Source organism: Ochotona princeps, chromosome 16, assembly GCF_030435755.1.
Source record: "Ochotona princeps isolate mOchPri1 chromosome 16, mOchPri1.hap1, whole genome shotgun sequence".
Taxonomy (NCBI): Eukaryota; Metazoa; Chordata; class Mammalia; order Lagomorpha; family Ochotonidae; genus Ochotona; species Ochotona princeps.
In genome coordinates this window covers 13,860,163-13,884,391 of record NC_080847.1, presented here as the reverse complement: position 1 = coordinate 13,884,391, position 24,229 = coordinate 13,860,163, and the positions used below count along the sequence as shown (strand labels likewise).

Here is a 24,229-nt window from a genome sequence, read left to right as displayed (position 1 = left end):
GGGTAAATAGAGAAGTGATTATGTCTTGAAAAAAGTTGAGAAGTCTTATCTTCTAGAGATCATTTTTAAGCTGATTTCCAACTGATTGTTGGAAGAATTAGGGACTTGCCAGATGGAAAAGTCCAGGCAGAATGTAACACAAAGTGAAAAGGCCAAAATCTAGGAATGACAGAGTGTGTTCCTAGTTTGTTTGTTTGTTTGTTTGATTGTACTGCCTTTGTTTCAGGAAGAATTTAAGGTAATTTATGTTCCAGTCTTTTCATACTGGAGTGGTTAGAGATGAGACTCAAAGATGGCAGGAACTATATTATCAAGAGTTTTGTAATTGATGCTTGAATATGAATTTTATATAATGGAAAACGAACCCAAGAGGACTGATAATCAGATTTGTTGTGAATTTTCTGTATATTGAATGAATGAAGATAGAAATTGAAGATTAATATGTACATTTACATGATTTCATTTTTGTAAAAGGCAAAAGTGCATTTATGTGTGTTTATATATACTTGTATATACAAAGGAAAATGTTTCAAAGGATATACTTTAACTTGTTCACAGTGATAATCTCTGGGGAATGGGATTAGAGGGAAGGGGATTTATGTGGCTGGCTGTATACTGGGTGGGATATTGTGCTTTTATTTCTGTATTTGAATTTTTAATAAATATGTATTATTTATAATAAAAAAAAGATCTTCCTCTCTGTCTTTCCTCCTCTCTGTATATCTGCTTTTCCAATAAAAATCAATAAATCTAAAAAGAGAGAAATAGCTAGATCCCTCCTAAAGGGCTTCCAAGGCATCCAAGAGGCCTCCTTCAGCCTTCTTGTTTTGTTCTGAGTATCACCCCAAAATCACAGGAGGACCTCCTGGCCAATCCATCATGATGCTATTCACAAACAGAGGGAGATGTGGAGTCACAGTGCTGCAGAGGACAGCAGGCTGGAGAGACGCTGCGAAGCTGAAGGGAGGACATGCAGAGGGGCCTGTCGCAAGCCGAGCTAACAGAAAGCCTAGTGCAGCAAACAAGGGAGTCTCAAGGTGGAAAGAGCTAGACAAAGAAGGAAGAGGAGGAAGATGAAGATGATGACTATGTTGGTTCCAGTGCCGTGTGTTTTCTTATTAAGGAAGCATTTGACCTTCTGTACACAATGAACTCTTTGTCTTTTTTTAAAAAAAGATTTAGGGCCCAGCACCATGGCCTAGCAGCTAAAGTCCTCACCTTGAACGTGCCGGGATCCCATATGGGCACCAGTTCCAATCCCAGTGGCTCTGCTTCCCATCTAGTTCCCTGCTTGTGGCCTGGGAAAGCAGTCGAGGATGGCCCAAAGCCTTGGGACCCTGCACCTGTGTGGGAGACCTGAAGGAAGTTCCTGGCTCCTGGCTATGGATCAGTGCAGCACCGGCTGTTGCGGTCACTTGGGAAGTGAATCATCGGATGGAAGGTCTTCCTCTCTGTCTCTCCTTCTTTCTTTGCAGTAAAAAAGATTTATTTATTTTTACTGGAAAGGTAGATTTACAGAGAGGAAAGACAAAGATCTTCAGTGAGTTGGAGTTGAGCTGATCCAAAACCAGGATCTTCTCCCAGGTCTCCCACGTGGGTACAGGGTCCCAAGGCCTTGAGCCATCCTCCACTGCTTTCCCAGACTATAAGCAGGGAGTTGGAAGGGAAGCGTAGCAGCCGGGACATAAACTGCTGCCCATGTGGGATCCCAGCAGTTGCAACGCCACTTAGCCACTGAACCTTCATGCTTGGTCCACAATGAACACCTTTTCAAGACAGCAATTGAAACATAAAGCTTTGTAAAAAATATTTTAAACTGTACAATGTCTTGTTTTTGTTTTTTGCTTTTTTTGTGTGGTTTTGTTTTGTTTTGTTTTGTTTTGCAGAGTTCAACACTACTGAATACTTCTTTGGATAACCCTGTCCTGGTGGTATTTTCAACAACCACTAACCTTGCTTATACTGTGTAGGGGATGTGAATTGGCATAGGAATTTAAAGCAGATTTTTGTTGGTGCACACCACAAATTAGTTCTATATGGAGACAGGGATATTTTTCATCTTTAGCTATCTCTGATGCAGCTTATATGAAATAGTTGTTGTTCTGTTAGCTGAATTCTACTCTAAATAGCAAAAACAAGAAATGTTGACAGCTGTTTTATTGGTATTACGAATGTTTCTAAGTAAATATAATTTTTGAGTTACAAAGAAAAAAAAAAAACCCGCAAACCAATGGGCAGAAGTTTAGCCCAGTGATGAAGGTATCAGTAAAAGGTGTGAATATTGTGGCCAAAAATGGCTAAATCACCACTAATTGCAACATCTGCATTCCAGATTGGAGTGCTGGTTGAGTCTCAACTGCCCTGCCTTCAATTCAGCTTCCTCATGATGTTCTTGCAAGGCAACAGATGATGGTTCCTGTGCTTGAATCCCTGCCACCCATGTGGAAGATGTTGATGGAGTTCCTGGCTCCTGGAACCAGGTTACGCCGCTTGGGAAATGAACTAGCAGATGAAAGATTTCTCTCTCTCCCCCGCCCCCCCCGTCACTCTACCTGTCAAATAAATATTAATACAAATAAAGACAAATTTTAAAAGAAAAATAAATATTAATATAGTTAAAACAGTAAGTTTTATGTTATCTATGTTTTGCCATAATAAAAATAAATAAAAAGTTGGAACAGGCAAATCTATAAGGACAAAGTATATCAGCAGTGGGAACTATACCAGGAAATTGGCCTAGGGATGTAGGGTTTCTTTCTGGGGTAATAAAATGTTCTGAATGTTAATTGATGTGGTGATACAGGCACAACTCTGGAACTACACTAAAAGCCACAAATGGATCACTTTCAGGGGGTAAAATGTGTCAGATATGACTTATAGTTGAATAAAGCTGGTTTCAAAAAGCCAAAGGGGAAAAACCCTGCCTGTGACTGTCACTCTAACAAGAATCCGCAGTCTGTCTGCTCTGAACTTGATGCTGGCACAAATGTCACGGAGGCATCAGGAGACCCAAAGCCACCCCATGGCATGGGGAGGCAATTCTGCCGGCTGGAAGCTGAGTTATAGGCTCTGCAGAATGAGCTTAATGAGAATCAGCTCCGGGCCCCAGGGGGCTTGAGCCTTAATTAATACTCGCAAGGGCCCTCGGTAATTGTGAACTCGGAATTTCTGCAAATGTGCACAATGCAGGCCTCACATAGCACCAGCGCAGGCATACACAGGAGCAGTGAGCCGGCCTTTTTTTTTTTTAAGATTTTTTTTTTATTATTATTGGAAAGCCGGATATACAGAGAGGAGAGACAGAGGAAGATTTTCCATCCGATGTTTCACTCCCCAAGTGAGCCGCAACGGGTCGATGCGTGCCAATCCGAAGCCGGGAACCTGGAACCTCCTCCGGGTCTCCCACGCGGGTGCAGGGTCCCAAAGCTTTGGGCTGTCCTCTCCTGCTTTCCCAGGCCAGAGCCGGCCTTTTTTATGCGCACACTTAGTTCCCTGGAGCAGCTGGGAGTCCAGGCCAGCCTGAAGCTGTTTGGCCCTTTTCCCGCTTTCCAGACCACTTCTAGGCTCTGAGTGGTCTGAGTGGCCCAGAGCTCCAGGATGGACACCCTAAGTGCCAGCTGTGGCCAGATACCCCTCTCAGTGACTGCTCCTCTAGGCCTAGGTAAGACTCCTAGGGTAAGGGTGACTGACAGCTTTCCAGGCAGCTGGCCCCTGCTAGGATTCAGCACAGCCAGGCTCTGTGGGACCCTGTCCATTTCCGCCCAGGGCAGCCTGCAGCAATGAATTCATGTCTTTCTGTCTTAGCTCTGGGCTAAGCTGCCTGTTAGCTCCTTCCTGCTGCTATCCAGCATCCTTCCTGAGAAGCGCACTGGGTTGTCCCAAGGTCGAATGGCACAGCCTCTGTGCTCCTTTGTTCTGGCACTGGCAGCCCAGGGATGGAGTTTTGGGGCACACCACCCCAGGGGTCTCCACCCAGAAGCACCTCACTTCCTCTCCAGAGCCTCTGCTTGTGTTGGGCCACCTGGATTCCAACTAGCACCCTGCCCTTCAGCAGGGCCTTGCTGCCTTCAGACACTGTGGTCACGAACCCACTTGTAACCACTGGGTGGGAGGAGGAGGCAGAAGCACATACGGGTCAGGAGCCAGGATCTTTGGCTCTGGGCAACCACAGCACTGGTATGGAGACCCTGGGAGCTTTCCCCTGGCATGTAGATTTCTCTAAGCAAAGCCTGTCTGGATACCTGCTGAGAGATGCAGTGCTAACCAAGTGATGGAACGGTGCTCAGATGCAGCACAGCCTTCCCCCGCTGGATCTGTTCCCCTAAGTAAGCCGCATGCTAGTGGATGGAACTGACACTGCTGCCAGGGAACTCTGAACTTTGTCGTCCTCATCAGCTGTCCCTCCCTTCCTCTCTGCCTCCCAGCTGCCCATCATCCTCAGTCATGGCCAAGCATTATTTATGTCTTTCCTTATGCAAAACCTGTCAAGCCAGATGGGGTGAGTCAGAGCCTGATGATCTCAAACCGGCATCATCCCGAGCAGTGGCTTTCCCCACTGCACCACAATGCTGGCCCCAACCAGTGACCACCCACGGGGAGGCTGGGTCATGTTGTGGTTAGACCCACAGGCATTGGAGACAGCTTCCTGGGTCCATGATCTGTGTCTACCTCTTCCCCTTGTGTGACCCTCAGCAGGTTGCTTAACCTCTATGCCTCATCTATAAAACACAGGCAAATGCTTAGCTTGGGCCTGGCATCCAGTAAACATCCAGGACAGTCAGCTGATGGTGGTGCTGAATTGGCTGCTTCTGAATCTCCTTGCACATCCATCTATCATCCACCTCTAAGAATGTATCCTGTCATAGGAAGGGATTTCTCATCCTTGGAACAGCAAGATCGAGAGCATTTCAGAATTATCGAAACCCACCTGGGCAGAACCCTTGGAGCATGCGCCACATCAGGACCCTGGGGTGATACTGGGTAGCCATTCCCCATCATTGGGCACTGGGGTGGTTAGGAGGTTGGGTATGGCTCCTCCCCTTGTCTCCTCCCTTCCCTGAGAAACAGGAAGAAGAAATAGAACCTTAGAAACAATTATCCCACCCACTTCTCTCTAACCCTCAATCCTTCCCACCTTCATCAACTATGTAACTGTCATTAAAAAAAAACATCTATCCTGTAGGATGGCCAGGCCTCTCCCCAAAGCTTGATAATCCTTTCCCCCACCCCAGCAGAAGTATGTCCACACTAGATGGAAGCTGTACGCCTTCCCCAAACTTAAATGCTGATGTGAAATTCCCCCAACTCTGCCAAGAGCTGACCCCTTCCAGTCCTCTACAGCAGCCTCCCAGGGCCCATGATGGGGCTGTAAGCCTGCTTCTGGGAGGGTCCTGGCCTCAGTATTCAGACTGTCCCAGGTGCACTGGCGAGGCAGCCAGCTTTCTTCTATTCGTAGTTCAAGTTCTCTGCCACGATGGCCCATCTCTAATTTGGAAGTTCTCATTATGTTTTCTTCATGTGTGGTGAGGGGAGGCTCCTGGAGGATGGCATCTCTGTGTCACTGCCAGGATGGCACATTGGGGCTGCCCTACGCACCAGAGTGCAAAAGGCCTTTCCTGGGCATGGGTATGGAATGTAATTGGATGCTCCAATTACAGGGACAGATGGGAACCCCAATCCTGGCTTTGCCACTGGTTTCCTAGGTGCCCTATATCTCTAGGCCTCACCTGCCTGATCTTTTAGGGGAATGACAAGCTAGCTCAGGACCCTGATGGCCTGAGAGGCACAGTTGCCTTGGAGAGGAGTAGTAGCCACCAGAGTAGGGGAGGCTGAAGCCCAGTTAGGCCCACCCTTGGTACCCAAGGCCTCTGTCCTTAAGCCTCAGTGGTACCTCCTTGTCTTCTCAGCAGTGATCACTCGTCTGGGGTCCAGAGAAGTCTTGGACACCCAGGCCAAACTGGCAAGAGCAATGGGGTCTGAAAAGGGGGTGGAAGGCTAGGCTGAGCACCCCTCCCACCAGGAGAAAACAGTGGTTAACATAGTCACAGTGGATTACCAGCTTACATCCTGAGATCTTCCTTTACATGCATCCATTTCCAGAAGCAGCCTGGCACCTCTCACTGCAGAGCCAAGTCTGTCTTATTTTAAACTGGGCAGAACACTGGACTCCATGTCTTTGTGGTCTGTGGGCTGTGCACACGGCAAGGCTGTGGCAGGCAAGACGCTGGTGGATCTAGCTCTCAGCCCTCATCTGACCTCTTGAGGGTCATCCTGCCTGTGAGGCTGTCCATTCTCCACCCAAAGATCAGGCGTAGCTTCTTTTAGGCTGAGTGTGCTGGCCAGAACAGATGGGAGGAGTTGGCTGAATAAGCCAAGGTCGGGTCCAGAAGACATGACTGGGTCACAGTCACTCAGCCCTGGTCCGATATCCAGGTCTGCAGGCAGGAGAGTAGAATATCTTTTGAGGTAGGAAATCTAGGAGGGGCTGCAAACAGGATGGGAAGGACAGGTAGAGGGAATGGGTGATGGTTGGGGCTAGACCACCTGGGTTCAGCCCCAGCCTGGCCAGGTATTTATGAGCAAAAACCTAAACCTCTTTATTCCTCCATTCAGTTGTCTGTACAGTGGGGAAGAGGAGCAGGCCACTGGCACGGCAGTTAAGCTGCCATTTGGGATGCCTGCCTCCCACTATTGGAGTGCCTCAACAGGAGTCTTAGCTCGGCTTCTGATTCCAGCTTGCCACAAATGAGCATCCTGGGAGGGTGCAGATGACAACACAAGTCCCACATAGGAGACCCTGGATTGAGCTCCTGGCTCCTAGCTGGGGTTTGGCCCAGCTCTGACTTTTGTGAACACTGGGGAGGCAATCAGGGGTTAGGAGATTTCTCTCTCCCTTCCTCACTCCTCCCTCCCCCACCACTGCCCTTCAAGTAAATAAATTTTTAAAGATTTATTTATTTTTTTACTTGAAAGAGTTACAGAGAGGCCTCAGCATGATGACCCAATCGACTAATTTTGCAAGTACCAGGATCCCATATATGTGCTGGTTCATGTTCCAACTGCTCCACTTCCCATCCAGCTCCCTGCTTAAGGCCTGGGAAAGCAGCTAAGGACAGTCCAAAGCCTTGGGACCCTGCACCCACATGGGAGACCAGAAAGAAGCTCCTTGCTTCTAGCTTAGGATCAGCTTAGCTCTGGCCATTGTGGCCATTTGGAGAGTGAGCCAGCAAATGGAAGATATTTCTCTCTGTGTCTCCTCTGTAAATCTGTCTTCCAATAAAAATAAACTTTTACCAAAAAAAAAAGTTACAGAGAAAGAGAAGCTTTCATCTACTTTTTCACTTTCCAAATGGCCACAATGGCCTGAGTTGTACTAGTCCACACAGGTGTAGGGGCCCAAGGCCTTGAGCCATCCTCCCCTGCTCTCTCAGGCCATTAGTAGGGAGCTGGATTGAAAGTGGAGCAGCCAGGAGTAGAACTGGTACATATATGGGATGTCAGCACCACAGCCAGAAGATCATCATGCCACCAGTCTTTCAAGTAAATACTTTAACTTAAAAATATAAATGGGGATGGACCTGGTGTGATAGCCTAGCAGCTAAAGTCCTTACCTTGCGCATGCCGGGATTCCCTATGGGTGTCAGTTCGTGTTCCAGCAGTTGTGCTTCCCATCCAGCTCGCTGCTTGTGGCCTGAGAAAGCAGTAGAGGACAATCTAAGACCTCAGAACCCTGCACTTGCATGGGAGACCTGACAGAAGCTCCAGGATCCTGGCTTTGGGTCAGCTTAGCTCCAGCTATTGCAGCTGCTTGGGGAGTAAATCAGCAGGCAGAAGCTCTTCCTCTCTGTCTCTCCTCCTCTCTGTATATATAACTTCCCAATAAAAATAAATTAATATTTATATATATATATATGTGTGTGTGTGTATATATACAATAATACTAACTTGTCCTGAGGATCATTAAATTTGGTGTGAAATGTCTAGAAACTGCCTGACACTTCGCAGTCCCTGCCCTGGTCCTGGCACTGCTGTGTCCCTCTATGAATAGGTAATGAGTCAGTCAGTTCCCTTGGGCCCCACCTTTAAAAGCAGGTCAGGAAGGGTCCCAGCACTGGAGAACTGGCAGTGAGGCAAGAGCAGGGAGCTGGAGGTTATTCCTAGTGGCCCATGTAGCCACACCTGATGTCTGCCACAAGAGGTGTTGCCCCAGCTACCTACAAGCATGCTGTCTGCAGACCCTGGGCCAGAGACCCTGGGCTGTCTGGCCCAGTGCCCTATCCTGGGAGAGTTGGAGCCTGATGCTGTGGCCTCACTTCCCAATTGGGTGGCCTTTGACCATCAACTGGGCTTCCTGCGTGGGTGTGATGGTTCCTACCTCAGGACCACTTGAGGAGAGTCAGGGACTCACATGAGGCCTGGTGTGCAATGGGTACTTAGCCCCTCCCCTAGGCCTCTGTGACTCATTAGGGGAACAAAAATGTCCCAGGGATCAATATAGCATGCCCTGCTAGTTTCACTTCCTTAATTTCTCACCCATTCATGTCTTCTTTGCCAACTTCCCCACATTTGTCCTAGTTTAGGCTTCTCAGACCTGTTCTGGCACCTGCCATTCAATCTCCATATTTATGATTAGAATTGACTTTAGAGTGTATGATCGTGACACTCCTTGCCTACAACCACCATGGCTCTCCACTGCCCTCAGGGTAAGGTCTGGTTTCCTGGACTTGCTGCCAGCTTGTAATGCCAAGGAATCCTGTATTTTGACTTCAGTGACGGTGGGAAAGAGAGATGTCATTTTTGAGGGGAAATGTGGGCTTAGAGCAGAGGGAAGAAATCTTGATCATGTAGACTCATGCTTGTCAGATGTCAAATGATGCTGTCAAGGAGAAAGACAGATGAAAGTGTGTCTTCCATGGGCCTATCCTATGCTTTTGTGCAAATGAGGAAAAGAGTGTCCCTTACCCCAGGCAAATGTAGCCTCAGTTTCTGGCTAATCCCTTTCCACCCTTGTGATCCCGTGCTGTGGCTGCGCTGTTACCTGCAGAGCCTTTCTTCCACTCTCAGTTCAAGCAACGCCTGAGATTAGCAAGACACAACCTGTGGTTTGTCAATGGTTCTGGCCTTGCTGGAAACTTCTAGCTGTTAGGAGTGAGGGACACCCGGATGTATTTGGTGGAACCTGCAGGATGCCAAGTCGGTACTATTTTCCCTGTGGGACCAGTGCAATGTGTCTATCTGGAAATGAGCTCACTCCTGACTTAGTGTAGTCCCTCCAGCCCCGCAGCCTTTTCCTCGGTACACAAAATGGCACCCGAAGTGGCACTGGTGGGGGTTTGAGCCATGAAATCCACCTTGTTCCTCCACCTGCCTGCTTGAGCTCTGCTCATAGTTGAGTCAAACAAATCAGCAGGACTGGAAGTTCTATGCCTGGGTTCACCTCCTCAGCTCCTGGTGAACTCCCTTTCCCACCAGGCTACTAGTGGAACTCTGATCACCGACCGCCAACCACCGCTAGGATATCTGGTCACTGCAACACCACGCCACTGTCCCTGTGTCCACAGGTCTCCAGGTGTCCTTCTGTCGCTGGCCTGTCCACTCGTATTTTCCAGTATCACAGCATCTCTATTTTCACCCTGGCTAATGATTCTCCATCTGTTTAAATGTGTCCTTACTGTATTCCACCATCTTGATTCTCTATCGGGGGACTTCTAAAATCTCGTGGGAAATTTACATTTGTATTTTCTAAAATTTTATGGATTTAAAGACTAGAGATGAGAGATTTCTCATCAGCCAGTTCACTCCCCAAATGTCTGCAACAGCTGGGGCTGGACCAGAACAAAGCTAGGATTCAACAACTTGACCAGATTTCCGAAATGGGTGGCAGAGACCCAGCACAAAGCTGGGTTCAAGAACAGAGGTGGGACTTAAGCCTGTGCTGTCTGATACAGCTTATGGCACCAAGCAGCAAGTCCTCCACTGTGCCAGACACCCACACTGCATTACCTTTTCATTGCAGTTTCTCTTTTAAAGTCCCCTGGTGTCAGGAAAGTGCTTCTTTTTAAAAAATATATATATATATATATATATATTCTTTTTATTGCAAAGTCAGATACACAGAGAGGAGGAGAGACAGAGAGGAAGATTTTCAGTCCGATGGTTCACTCCCCAAGTGGCCACAATGGCTGGTGCTGTGCCAATCCGAAGCCAGGAGCCAGGAACTTCTTCCAGGTCTCCCACACAGGTGCAGGGTCCCAAGGCACTAGGCCGTCCTCTACTGCTTTCCCAGGCCACAAGCAGGGAGCTGGATGGGAAGTGGAGCTGCCGAGATTAGAACTGGTGCCCATATGGGATCCCGACACGTTTAAGGTGAAGACTTTCGTCATTAGGCCACCGCGCCAGGCCCAGGAAAGTGCTTCTTTACCACTGGAATTGTGAAGACTCCTGCTAGTTTCTGAGAAAACAGTAGAGGAAATTGTTTTTGCTGAGCTGGTAAAGCTCCGATCCTCTTCTTCCTCTCAAATTAGGGTCTTCCAGGGTCACATTCCAAGAATTTTACAAGGATCAAATTCAATACATCATGGCAGTATCCTCCCCTCTGTAAATACTTCCAGGGAAGGAGATTTCACAACCCCTCAGGACTCAGTCCAGCACTGCCCAGCCCTGTCCTCTGGGTGTTCTCTCGGGATAGCAGCACGCGCTGATCCCAACGTTGAGCACGTTTCTATTCTGAGTCAAAGGGAAGTGAGCCTAGCACGTGGACCTTTGTATCCCACCACGTCTCTCATCAGCCTGTTTGGGGTCTTGGTCCCTTTAAAAGATGTGATGAACCCTGCTTGGGACACCTGCTTCCCATATTGGAGTGCCCAGGTTTGAGTCCCTTCTCTACTTCTGATCTGGCATTCCTGTCAGTGTACACCCTGGGAGGCTGCAGGTGATGGCTCCTGGCTTCAGCCTGGCCCAGCTGCCACTGCTGGGGGCAAGGGGGAAGGGAAACAGGAGGAAGAACTCTCTTTCTCTCTTCCCTCCCAATAAACACAAGTTTATTTAATGAATCCCTTAGACTCTATTTCTAGAATAAAATGAAAATCTTTCCCCAATATATGCTTCACCAGCCAAATTTTGTCAGTTTCTTCATCTTTTAGGAAATATCCCAGGTGTAACTTGCTGGTTAAACCAACAAGCTCTGGGGGTGAATTTTTTGGGGTTGAAAGATTGCTTCAATTATTTAGTATCAGGCCTTCATCAGGTCACGTGACATTGCTAAAACCTGTTTTCCTATCTTTAAAACAGAAATGCAATAGTGACTCGCTTATGGAATTTTGGGAAGGCTAAACATAAGGAAAAGAACATGTTCCTGTTTGTCCCTTTTTTGTCTTTCCTGTGCGGTAAGTGTCCAGGTCAACTCCTTAGTCCTGGATAAGTGAGGATGATGGGTCATCCATGACCAGAGAGCATTCCATCCACTGGTTCACTCCCCAAATGGCCACAATGGCTGGGGCTGGACCAGGCTGAAGACAGGAGCCTGAAATTCCATCTAGGTCTCTCATACGGGTAGCAGGAGCCTAGTCACGTGGACCATCTTCTGCTGCTTTCCCGGGTACATTACAGTAAGGACCAGAGAAGCCAGGACTTGGAACTTTCACTCTAATATGAAATACCAGCATCACCAGCAGCAGCTTAAACTGCTGTACAATGGTGCTGACCTTATTGATGCTTTCCCTAATCAATTGCCCTGATAGAAATGTTGCCCTAGGATCAGAAATCCAGGACTCAGTTTACCACTCTGTCTCCATCCCACTTTAGTGGCTTCCTGGGAAACCCTTTAGCCTCCCCAGACCTCAATTTCTTCACCATCAACCGAAAGGATGAACTGGAGAATCACTGAGGGTTCTTCTCACCAAAACCTGTGAGATTGATTCAGCGTCCCCACCTCCCACTGCCCCAAGTCTGGAAAGTGGGCAGCACCACATGCACATCTGGATGTGGCAATGAGTGGCATCCAGGTGGGTTCTAGGAGCTCAGCCTCTCCTGGGGAAGACCAGAGTCAGAAACATCGCTTGAACCTTGATGACTGGGCCCCTTTGGTTTGTAGGAAACCTTAATCTAAGGGTGGGGAAGGCACAGATGTCCTGTGTTTTCATGAAATTGGGAGTTGGCCCTGGGAATGAATGCACCACCAAGAAAGGGAGGTTGTTCCCAACAAAGCCTCCCCTGCTCCGTCTGGCAGGGGAGTCACTTTCTGGACTCTGGTCCTTCTTTTCAGGACCCACTGCATCGTTCAGCATTCAAGTCAAGCCCGGTGTCTTGGAAGGAAGGAAGTGGAATGCCCACCTAGGGTCTGGGGTTTGTAAATCCTTGGGTTAAAAATCCTGGTTTACCAGCACCCACTTGCTGTGCGCTCTGGGCAGCACTGGATACAGACGGTGATTGATACAGTTTGCTTGATCCTTGTCACCAGTCTCTGAGTACATCCCTTCACATTGCCCACAGTAAGTCCCATTAGCGAGGGGGGGGAAGATGGGCTTCTAAAGGGGGAGGGGGATATCCAGAACAGAGCTCCCAAGCCTGTGGAATGGCTTTGCTCTCTGACAGTTGGAGGCTTGAGGGGCAGTTGCCACTGAAGAGAAATTCCCACAGATGTGAGGCTCCTGAAGGAGGGAAATACTTTATCTCCTTATTGATGTGAGATCTCTGGATTCTGAGATTTGGAGAAAAGATGTCCAATTTCTTGGTTTTAGCCCAGGAAACCCCTCTGGCAGAGAAAGACAGAAGTTTTGAGCAGTTCTCATGCAGGATCTGAAGTTCTCACACTGAGGCAGAAGGGAAGAGAGACCCCACCTGGCTGTTGTGGCCATTGGCTGGGAGGGGTCAGCAGCAGCGCATGCAGAGATCATCACGGTGGGGTACTTACAGGAGAGCCATTTTTGTGGCAGTGAGTTTTACAAGGCCTGACAGCTACCAAGGAGCCTTTGTTCAGATAAGCTCTTGGACAGGGAGCTAAACCCAGCCAGTACTGTCAGAAACTTGTACCCCTAGCATTGGACACAGAGATTAAAGCAGGATATTAAAACCCCTTTTCTTTTTTACTTATTTATCTGAAAGGCAGAGTTACACAGAACACACAGAGAGAGATAATCTTCCATGCATTGATTTACTCCCCAAACAACCACAATGACTAGGGATAAATCAGGCCAAAGCCAGGTCCTGGGATCTCCATCTAGATCTCCCACATGGGTACTGGAGCCTAAACACTTGGACCATTTTCTGCTGCTCTCTCAGGCTCATTAGCAGGGAGCTGGATATGAAGTAGAGCAGCCAAGTCTTGAACTGACACCCATTTGGAATGCTGACATCACAGGCAGCAGCTCCATCTGTCACGCCACACGCTGGCGCCAAAGCCCCTTTTCAAAAACATTAGAGCAACAGATTTTTTTTTTTTTAGTGAAGAAAATTTCATAAGAAGGGTTTTTTCCTCTAAGCTGTGGTATCTAAAATGGAAACATGCAAGTTTAAAGTGCCCCACATCGCATGTTTATAAAAGCAAAGTATGTGGCATAACTTACAGCAACATGAGAGTACCTAGGGACTCTTCCCAGCTGCTGAGAGAGGCTGGCAAAGCTGGCAAGGGCTGGTGGGGGCCCTCCCACTCCGATTACAGGATTCCCATTGCTTCATTGTGCCTTTATTTTAGCCTGACGTCTTCAGGTGGGTTCCCGCAAACCTAGAATTAGCTGTGTGTTCTCCACTTACTGGGAGCTATACAGTGCTTGTTTCCAGGCCTGACAACAAATAAATGTCCCACAAATGCTGTCAGAATTTTCCTAAATTGTCCCTAACGTCCTGTGCTGCCAAACACGTGTGTGACAGGCACCCACAGTTCTGATGGCAAAAGCTCCCCCTGGTCCTAGAGATGTCAGAAGCCTGTGGAAGAGAGCACATGCCACCCTGGCCCCCCACCCCGGCCCCATCCTCCATCCAGCCCCATGGTCCCAGGCAGCCTACCACCACCTGCTGCTCCCTCCTTCCACTTGCAGAACAGGTTAGCGTCAGCCTGGCCAGCCCCCTGATCTGAGGGCACAGCAAGTGCCTAAGACAGGCAGCTCCTGCGTGGAAAGCTCTTTCTGAGCTGGACGAAGTGATGTTTGTTTCTCTGAAAGAAGTCAAAGAGCCTCAGTTCCAAGTTCCCAGAGAAACTGACCCTCCTCCTATGTAGGGGTCTTCTGGCATGTGTTGCTACATCTCTTTGCACAGTATCCCAAATTGTATGGGGTGCTCATGCTCCCCAGCCTAAGGATCTCCCACCCTGCCTTAATTGCAGGGTCTGACCCTGAGAGCTGGATGTCCTGAGCCACAAGGACTGGCGCAGGGATGAGCACACCCAGAGTCAGTTGGGCCCAGCAGGGATTTCTGATGGATTCCTGGGAAAGCCATTTAGAGAAAGGACTCCTGGCTCTTTCCGATGGCCAGGTGTGAACCTAGGTTTGAAGCATTGTGTTGATCATGGCCAAGAAAGCCAATGACCAGAGTCAAGGGGAGAGAATTCCAGAGCAGTGAAGCCCGGCCTGAACCTTGGCTGGACCCTCCTGTTATGTGAGCTGATCTCTGTCCACATTATCTGTGCTGCCTTGGCTTGGGTGATGTGTACGCTGCAGCTGGTCTCACTAATGAGAGATTTTCTTGCAGGCTGTGAGGTCAGGCCTGAAGCAGCCTAAGGCAAAGGAAGGAGGACCAGACAGTTGGCTGGTGACCTATCCAGGAACCAACGACCTTGCAGCTGTGGCCAAAGGGAACCTCAATGTGGACAGAGGGGTAGTGGATCTGAGAGAGAGAGGTGGCGACCAGGGTCTTTGCCCTGAGCTTCACCTTGAAGTTCCCTTCATTTCACTCCATCCACCCAGTGAAGGCAGAGCACGGTCCACTTGGAGAAATCAGAGCAGCTGCCACTTGGAAGCAGGAAAGATGTGTGTAGGTGGGTGGGGAGGAGGCGGCTAATTATGCAGGGGGAAAAAAATCCTCTTCTTGATATTCTTTTGGAAACATGCGTGGAGCAGAGGGAGCAGCGAGAGATGGTAGCAAGAGAGAATGTTTCAGCAGGAGGTGCACCTAGGGCCTCCCGAACATGGAAGACATGGTGCTTCTGACCCCAGTGGACACCTGGAGGGCCTCAGTGTGGGACATGATGCATGGGTCACCAACATCCTCCTCTTGTGTGAGTCTGTACCGCACCCAGATTCTTCCTTCTGACCTTAGGGTTGGGTGTCATTGGCATCTGCATCTGAGCTTTCACATTGTGGGGAAGGGGTCTTAGACCTAGCAGGGGAGGGGGCTTCAGTGTGCTGGAGAGTGAGCAAGTAGGGAACTCTTCGTGCCACTTCTACCCTCCCCAGGACCTGCCTTTAGATCCCACATATCCCACGTATGTCCCGAGTGGCTGAGGGGCGTCTCCACCTGTAAGCAAAAACTCTGAGGTTGTGAACATTATATTCCGATAACCTTCCAGCTGTGCGTCAGCTCAACATTTCTGCAGGCTATTTCTGCATAATTACAAATCCTTGAAGATATTAAACCTCCCAGGTTACGCACAGAGGGTATTATTTGAGCAGTGGTTGGCTGCAGAGCTAGAAACACAAACATCTTTTCATTCTCCCCCCGCGGTGCACTCAGAATATGCTGTGGGATTCAAAAGGAAAAAAGTTTCAGTGGAGAGCAGAAACAACAGCCACCTGGAAGCAAAGTTAGTCGCTAATATTTCCAAAGAGCTTTCAATCAGAAAAGTGGAACGTGACCACTTTAGCTCATTGTGGTGGGGAGCTGACGCCAATTCTCCTCGGGTTAGCAAAGCAATTACCTCCCCACAGCCCACTTGTGCCTCCATGGTGATAAAACGCTCCCTCCGAGGGGGGCAACATGCCACGCAGCAGGTCCTTCCGCACTCAGCTCTTCTCACATGTGGGATCCTTGTTATGCAGCGGGAGCCCATCGGTGGCTCTCTCTGAGCACCTGTTTCAGTGCAGGCATTTCTAAGGGAACAGGGGTCCTCCCAAGCAGAGACTGGGGACCAGGGCACCTGGGCAGGCCCATGTGATGATGCCTTGGGTCCCATCCAGCCTCCCACCCTTGGTCACCCTATCCACTGGCGACTCCTCATTGCCATCTGCCAAAGACAGGTCCTCTGCCCGTCTTCTGCCCTCAGGCCTGAAGCAGTTTTCTGCTAACCATAGCCTCCCAGCAGCCCCTTGAGGTTGCTATCATTCTCTCAACTCCATTCCCTGCCCCAGAGCCCTGGAGATCATTGCTTCATGGGCCTTAAAACACTCACTCCTGCCTGCCCATCACCTACACTGCCACTTTTAAAGGCTCCTGTGTGGGCCTGGCATGGTAGCCTAGTGACTAAAGTCCTTGCCTTACATGCACCAGGATCCCATATGGATGCCAGTTCATATCCTGGCTAATCTACTTCCCTTCCAGCTCCCTGCTTGTGGCCAGGGAAAGAAGTAGAGGGAGGCCCAAAGCCTTGAGACCCTGCACCCACATAGGAGACCCAGAAGAAGTACCTGGCCTCCTGGCTTTGGATCACCTCAACTCAGGCTATTGCAACCACTTGGGGAGTGAACCAGCAGATGGAAGATCTTTCTCTCTCCTTCTCTGTAAATCTGTCTTTCCAAGAAAAACAAATAACTATTTTTAAAAATAAATAAAGGCTCCTGTGTATCATTTCCCCCTTCCCCAGCCATTACCCTAGGCCCTGGCTCACTCTGGTATCCAAGACCTTCCTTAGCCTTGGGTAACTGTGATTCCAGAGTGACAGCCCCCTTTTTACCCCTCTTGCAAGCTTCCTGGAGGCAGTCTTGGCCAGTGAGGTGACATCTTGACATACTGAGCAGGCACCCCATGTCTCCCAAACCCTCTACCCATGTGGAGGCTCCTGATGGGCATCCCAGAGGACTTGCTGTCCTTTCACTTCCCCCTGGGAACCCACGAGACCGCTGGCTTCCTCCCCTGTGGTGCTGCCATCAAGGGGCCTGTCTGCCCAGGAGAAGCTGCTGCACCCAGTTGAGTCCTGCCCTGACCACTTCCTGCTGCCCGGACCCCTGGCCTCTGCCTTGGTCCCAGATGAAACACTATGAAGACAAAACTTCACTTCCCATTCCAGGACGCAGACAGCTGTCAAGGGGTGTACCCCAGAGAGAGTAAACCCCGCTGGTTGCCGCAGGTTTGCGGTGGGCGCGGTGGGCAGCAGCAGGTTGCAGGGACCTATAAAAGACAGCCGGAGTAGCGACCCACGGGGGCGCTGCCCTCCCTTTAGGACACATCCAGTCGCCCCGAGGCGGGATCCTCTCTAGATGATCATCCTTGGGTGGGGGAACCGGTGGAGGATACGCATCAAAGGAGGCAAACCCAAGTGAACCGAGTGGACCCCGCGGGAGCTTTGTGGGCAGAACAGGCCTCGGGCGCCCCCTAAAGGCTGTGCAGAGCGAGGACTCGCCGCGCAGGCTGGGGAGAGCATTGTCTTCATTTTCCTGCCAGTCAGCTCCATGCATGCCCGCATGTACCGGATCGATTGGAAAGGTTTGACACCCAACTCAAATGCCTGATAAAGGCTCCAGCTGACTCTTACACAGGCAGGGTGCATTCCAAGCAAGTACATGCATCAGTTTCTTTAGCTGTCACAGCAAAGCTACTAGGGAGAAGCAAGTTCCCATTCTACGGATGAGTAGTTCTTTGCACTTTGAGACTAGCGACTTGCTAAAGAGCATACAGTAAGTGGAAAGGGCAGGATATGACCCGGTGATTGTCACCAGAGTCAAGTACTGTCCTCACCCCAGGAGACCCATTCTTAATATTCATTCCAGAAAATAGAGGGGAGCCCCTGGCGAGTGCATTCTGCACCCAGCCATGGACCACACAGGGTCCTGGCTCCCCTTGTATGTGTCCCCTTTCCAGGCTCAGCGTGTTGCTGTGTCACCAGATCTTGGGGTTACCCAGATTTCTGCAAGCTCCCAGTGGGCTAACCTAGGGTAGCAGGGCCAGGTGGGGCCTGTGGCCTTCGTGGCCTCCCCTCCTGCAGGAAGGCCAGAGGGAGGTGGCCCAGGGAGATGAACCCATTCTTCCCCAGTGCCTGTCATCCTCCTCACAGCAAAGTCATTCCCTTCTCCGCTGCTCTGGTCTCACCACCTCCTTCTGTAAACTCATCACTTCTCTGAAAGCAGCTTTTGACTCAGATGGGTTAGTGCTGACAAACGTCCTTGGAGCAGCTCATGTCCCCAAACTCCTGAGTCCTGCTTAGATCCTCTTGAGCAGAGATGAGCTTAGCTTGTTTCCAGTCTCAGCTCAGACTGGGGCAGAAGCCGGGACAGAAGGCAGCTGACAGCCAGGGCTATGCTTGAGCCAGCAGGTCGCTCTGCAAGGGCTCTCTCTAAACTGGCTCTCATCTCCTGCCCAACAGCCCTTCCATCTCCCCTTCTCTCACAGCATCCTTCCCACCTCCCAGCTTGTGCTTCTGAACATCTGCCCACCTGCATATCTCCCAGCCTGTTCCTTTCCTCTTTGCCCTAGCGCACCAGCTGCCACGCTTTCTGCTGACCACCTCCTCATTCATGTTACCAAGTCCTTTTTGTTTGTTTGTTTGCCAGAACACATAATTTGTCCCTGGGTTGGCTGCCTTGGGTCCTGATGCCACATGGTCCAAATCAATGGGGCCAAAAGGAGACGGCTCTGATGAAGCTGGCACCAGGCTGTCCCTTCCTCAGCAGGTGCCCTGGCGATCCAGGCACTATGGTTACACTGTCTGCTCTGCTCCGTTTTTCTCATTTTATTCATGTTGGCCTTTCACTGTTGACAATCATTATTGTCACATGGAGGTCTTTTAAGGGTCCTTGAAATTGTCCTGCCTGGTTCACGTGGCAGCTGCTCTTCATAGCCTGTAATTCCCAGTTAGCCCAGTGGTAAGGCATCCCTTCTCCATTTGTAGTTTCACCTGCCAACCAGAAGGGGCACAGAAAAACCATCTGCAAAGAGCACAAGCCGCTAGATTAGATCAATGGTCTCCGAATATTACATTTCTCCCAGAAACGGCATCTCCTGCCCTCGTGAGGAGTTTGTGGTTAAGGGGAAATTGAATCAAATCCTTTAATCAGCCGCAGCAGTATTTGAATCATTTCATTTAGGAGCTGACAACCACAAATTATTTTTATTTTTTCAGGTCAATTTTAACCAACCAGGAGAGCCAGTCCAGTGCAACTCACACTTCATAAATCAACCTCTTGTCTGATGGTGGGAAGTTTAGGGGAAGTGATTTTTCCCGGAGGTTTTCAAAAATAATAAAAAATGATCTCCCAAGCTGTGTGTGTCTGATCTGAGTTCTCAGACCAGCACTCCTCTGGTCTCTCTGGGGCTAGAGAGCTGAACCTTTGGGGAGGAAAGAGCCAGGGCACAAGGCAGAGAGCTGTCACTTCCACAGCCTGGAAAAACAAGTCCACCCAAATAAGGTGCCAGACACAGAACTCGCAACACCTGCTGAAATCCCCTCTGGCAAAATAGAAAGAGGAGCGTCTGCCATCCCTGATGTCACCTCTGCCACCTGTGAAGGTGGACATTTGGCACAGAGGTGAGCTTGAGATGCCCACATTCCACGCTGAGGTGCTGGGTTCCAATTCCTGCTCCACTTCCAACCTAGCTTCATGCTAATGCACACCCCTGGGAGGCAGCTGGGATGGCTCGGGTTACCCACATGGAAGACTGGGATTGAATTCTGGACTTTTGGCTTTCATATGGTCCAGATCTGGCTGGCATTTGAGGAGTGAACCAGTGGATAGGAGATCACCATCTCCTTTCATGTAAATTTTTTAAAAATTGTTTTTAAGATGCATCTATTTGGGGCTTGGTGCGATAGCGTAATGGTTAAAGTCCTCGCCTTGCACATGCAGGGATCCCATATGGGCGGCAGTTCTTATCCTGGTTCCCCTGCTTCCCATCCAGCTCCCTGCTTGTGGCCTGGGAAAGCAGTTGAGGATGGCCCAAAGCTTTGGGACCCTGCACCCACGCTGGAGACCCGGAAGAAGCTCCTGGCTCCTGGCTTCAGATTGGCTCAGCTCTGGCCATTGCAACGAATTGGGGAGTGAACCTTCACTCTCTGTCTCTCCTCCTCTCTGTATATCTGAATTTCCAATAAAAAAAAATAAATATATATTTTTAAAAAGCATCTATTTGAAAAGTTAGAGCAAGAGGGAAAGACAGAGAATTTCCATCTGTTAGTTCACTCCCCAGATGACAATAGCCATGGCTGGGCCAGACCAAAGTCAAAAGCCAAGAGTTTCTTTCAGGTCTCCCACATTGATGCAGGGCCCCAAACTTTAGTGCTGTCTCCTACTGCTTTCCTAGGCCATTAGTGTGGGACTGGATGAGAAATGTAGTAGCTGGGACATGAACTAACACCCATATGGAATGCTGGCATTGCAGGAGGATGCTTTACGCACTATGCCACAATGCTGGTCCCTCAATTAAAAATGTTTTAAGTACCTGTGAAGCCACAATAAAAAGCAAAATACAAGGGCCCTCCTTCAGGATCATCATGAAATCAGCTGCCCCTGAGCTCCCAGCTGATGCCTCCTCCACTCAGTTACCAGGCACAACTGGCTGACTATCCTCCCCAGCCCAAATTCATTCCCACCCTGCTGCAGGCACAGGTGCATGTCTGCACCAGGGGGCTGCTCTCAGGTTGCAATGTGTGCCAAGGAGGCAACAAGGCAGGGAGGAGGCTGGGCTTCTTGGGGGCACATGGCCCTCTTGGAGGCGCAGTACTCATGAGTAAATGGCATTAAGAATGAAAAGAATGGGAGATTTGGCCCGGAGCGATAGTGTAGTGGTTAAAAGTCCTCGCCTTGCATGCACCCGGGATCCCATATGGGCGCCGGTACTCATCCCAGTGGCCCTGCGTTCCAGCTCCCTGCTTGTGGCCTGGGAAAGCAGTTGAGGATGGTCCAAAGCCTTGGGACCCTGCACCAGCGTGGGAGACCTGGTACAAGAGCTCTTGTATCAGAGCACTCATCATCTGAATCATGAAGGCTCCACCCTTGTCTTCTGACCACCTCCCAGGGACCCTGCCTCCTGCACTACCACATTGTTGATGCACATTTTGAGATGTCATAAGACCTAGTTCTTAGTAGCTCTTAAAGTTCTCCAACTCCCACAGGGGCACCCCACTGCTTGCACTGCCTTCCATACCCCAACCCCAGCCTCAACGACTCTTGGCTCTGCCACACATGTCTAGCTAGTTCTGGGACTCTGAATTTCTGATCATCAAACACGGAGGAAGGCAGGGAGGCCATGGGCTCTTCCCTCTTCAGATTGTTTTGAAAATTAGTTAAGACTTAAGGAGCATACAGCTTTCTGGGAAATTAAGATAGTAGACTGTTCTATCTAGTTTCAATTAGAGGTCAGACTGAAGACAGGATCTTATTCTAGAAAGATGAATATGTTTTGAATTTAGGCGAGAATAATGGACATTCCATTAAAGAAAAAAAAGCTAAATGAAATAAGATTCATGCAGTTCCACAAATGATTCATAAAATACAACTACAAAACAAGTTGTCTGTATCTCCTTCTGTTCTTTAAACCTGCCCCTGGGAGCTACAGCTCCCGTTGTTCCTGGCTGGAAAGCGAGGCCAATTATGGTCCCTTCTTCAGCCATGGCCTGGCAGGGACCTGCTGAGTCCTTCTGTTCCTCCCAGAGGCCTTCCTTGTGCAGTCCCAGGCCGACCCCACACTGCCTGGCTCATGTCAGTGGTCACCTCTTGTCCACTGACACCTCACTCCTGCTTCTTGTTCGCCAGCTCTGGGCGTGCAGATCCATCCCAACACAGTTTACCCTCCCTGTGCACCACATCCTGCTGCCAAGATGGCCTAGTCACCCTAGTTCACTGTGTTCTCGAAGCTCTGAGGGACAGGGTTGGAGCTTCTCACAAGCTCCCCCAGTAGCTCCTGCCTTTAAACCTCTGGTAAGCGATGAACACCTCCGCTCAGCACCCTGAGGGGAGCTGAAATCACAGCACTGTGCAGCACACAGCCAATACACATAGCCGCCATGGGCTCGTGGGACATGCTGCTGCCTCAGACTCACGGGCACACACAGCCGCCACAGGCTCCTGGCGCACACAGCCACCCACAGGCTCCTGGCCCTCCCTCCTGGGGTCTAGTCACAGGCCTTGACTTTGAGCAGGCCTGTGCTTTAGGTGCCCAGTGCAGACCCTGGTTCCTGCTGGTACAGCTCCTGAGAAGCCACGTTAGGTTCCTTCTGACATACAAAACAGTGTGCCTTGCTGGTCTTTGCCAAGACCTCAAGGAGGAAGAGGGCTCCTTACCCCAATGTGATGAGGATGTGGGGGGGGGGGCCGCTGGGAGAGCAGAAAGGCACCAGCCAGCACAGGCACGTGATGGGCATAAGAGTGGCCCAATTGGCTGTCCTGTTGGAGATTTTGCTCCTCAATGACTCCTTGAAGGCACCCAGGGAAGAACCATGAGGCCCTTGCACAGGGTGACTCCAAGGGGGCTGAGGCTGGAATAAGGCTGAAAGCCACACCAGAAGGCTGGAGAGAAGGAGGGGAGGACCCCAAAGCCAGAGCTGGCCTGGGGAGAAACCCAGGGTCCAAGAGTAGCCAAGAACCATTCCCTACCCCATCACCCCAGGGGAGGGGCCTGGATCCTGTTCTAGAACCACCCAAGAAGAGACAGATGGTCTGAGAAAGCCAGGCAGGCACTAGGAACGTCCAACACTAGCAAGTCGATGTCAGATGATTAAATGGCAGCAGATAAATTTAACTAAACGTGACTAATGGGGACACAAAGGGGAAGCGAAGAGAAATAGAATATTTTAGCAACATAAGGAAATGAGAAGAAAATGACTTTGCAGCAAAATGTCAGACTTCTGTGCCTGTAGGAGATGTAATCTGGTCATCGCAGGCTCAGGGGAGCAGGGAGTCTGTGGTTATTTCAAGCCAGTTTTAATTCATTTGGGTTTAATAACACATGGCCCAACGCCTTTGGGACAGTGTCAGGGCCAGAGCTGGGAGCAGGACTGTGCCAGGTTGTCATTTTACAAAGACACATTGGGCTTCTCCTCATTCCTTCTTCATAAAATGACGTTGAAGCCTGAGGACTAAGAAAAGACAGGGCTTACACTGCCCTAACCCACAGGCAACCCTGGCCAGCTGGAAAGGCAGGCAGGTAAACAGGAAGCTGCAATGTAGGGGTCACCTCCTCAGTGGCCTAGCTGAAGTTTGTGGAATGAATGCATGACTGAAGGGGTGGCACAGCAGGTCATGCTGCTACCTGCTCTGCTTCCAATCCAGCTCCCTACTACTGTACTGGGGAAGGAAGGCAACAGAAGATGGCCCAAGTGCTTGTAGCTTTCCACCTATGTAGGAAACCCAGGTGGAGTTCCAGGCTCCGGCTTTGGCCTGATCCAGCCCTAAGTGTGGTAGCCGTTTGAGGAGTGAATGAGTAGCTGGTAGAAGTTTCTCTGTATTTCCATCTCTGTCACTCTGCCTTTCAAATAAATGAAATCTTAAAGCCAAAGGATCTTTCTGGGAACGCATGCCACAGGATGAGCCTCCAACTGGGTCTTGATAGATGGCTGTATTTAACAGGCAGGTAGGTGTGTGAAGAGCAGGCCAAGAAGAAAGAAATGGATTGAGGCAAGGTACAAGAGGCTGGCTGTAACAAGGACATGCTGGTTACACTCAGGTGGCTGAGAGTGAGAAGAGGAGAAGGCCAAGAGGCAACTCAGGGTCAGTGGGCAGCATCCAGGTCTACGAGAAGACCTCCCCAAGGCAGCTGAGGTCAACCATCTTTGTAGCCTCTGCTCCAGCCTAGGTACCCAGGACTCGAGTCAGATGTCACTTCTTCCTGGGAGACTTCCTACCCAGCAGAGGCTGAGGTGGGTCCGATGCCACCACCCACCCCAGCTCTAAGAAGGTTGGCACCTCACCTGCCTGGCCGCTCCCCACCCCGCCCACAGTGGGGGTTCTGGATTCTGATCAGGCTGTCCTGTCTGTGGAACGCCATCTCACACGGAGACAGAATCCCTCTGGAGAAGTGGTTCTGGAAGCTGAGGCCCAAATCAAGGTTGCTGGGGGCGGGGGGTGTCTCTGGCTGAGGGAAGGGGGCTTCCATTCACGTTGCACCTCTCTAAAGGGTTTTGAGGCGTCGTGGATGACAGTTTGTCTAGTCCCCA

General features: G+C 50.0%; 1 protein-coding gene and 1 long non-coding RNA gene across 2 annotated transcripts in view; one reads left to right on the top strand and one right to left on the bottom strand.

Moving 5' to 3' along the window:
- Window positions 1-2,500, top strand: part of LOC131482280 (uncharacterized) — a 45,092-nt gene extending 42,592 nt beyond the window's left edge. The window contains exon 3 of the long non-coding RNA XR_009246850.1: window positions 2,333-2,500. This is a non-coding gene — a long non-coding RNA (uncharacterized LOC131482280). The remainder of the gene's footprint in view (window positions 1-2,332) is intronic.
- Window positions 1-24,229, bottom strand: part of SMPD3 (sphingomyelin phosphodiesterase 3) — a 251,544-nt gene that overhangs the window by 133,159 nt on the left and 94,156 nt on the right. The window lies entirely within an intron of this gene.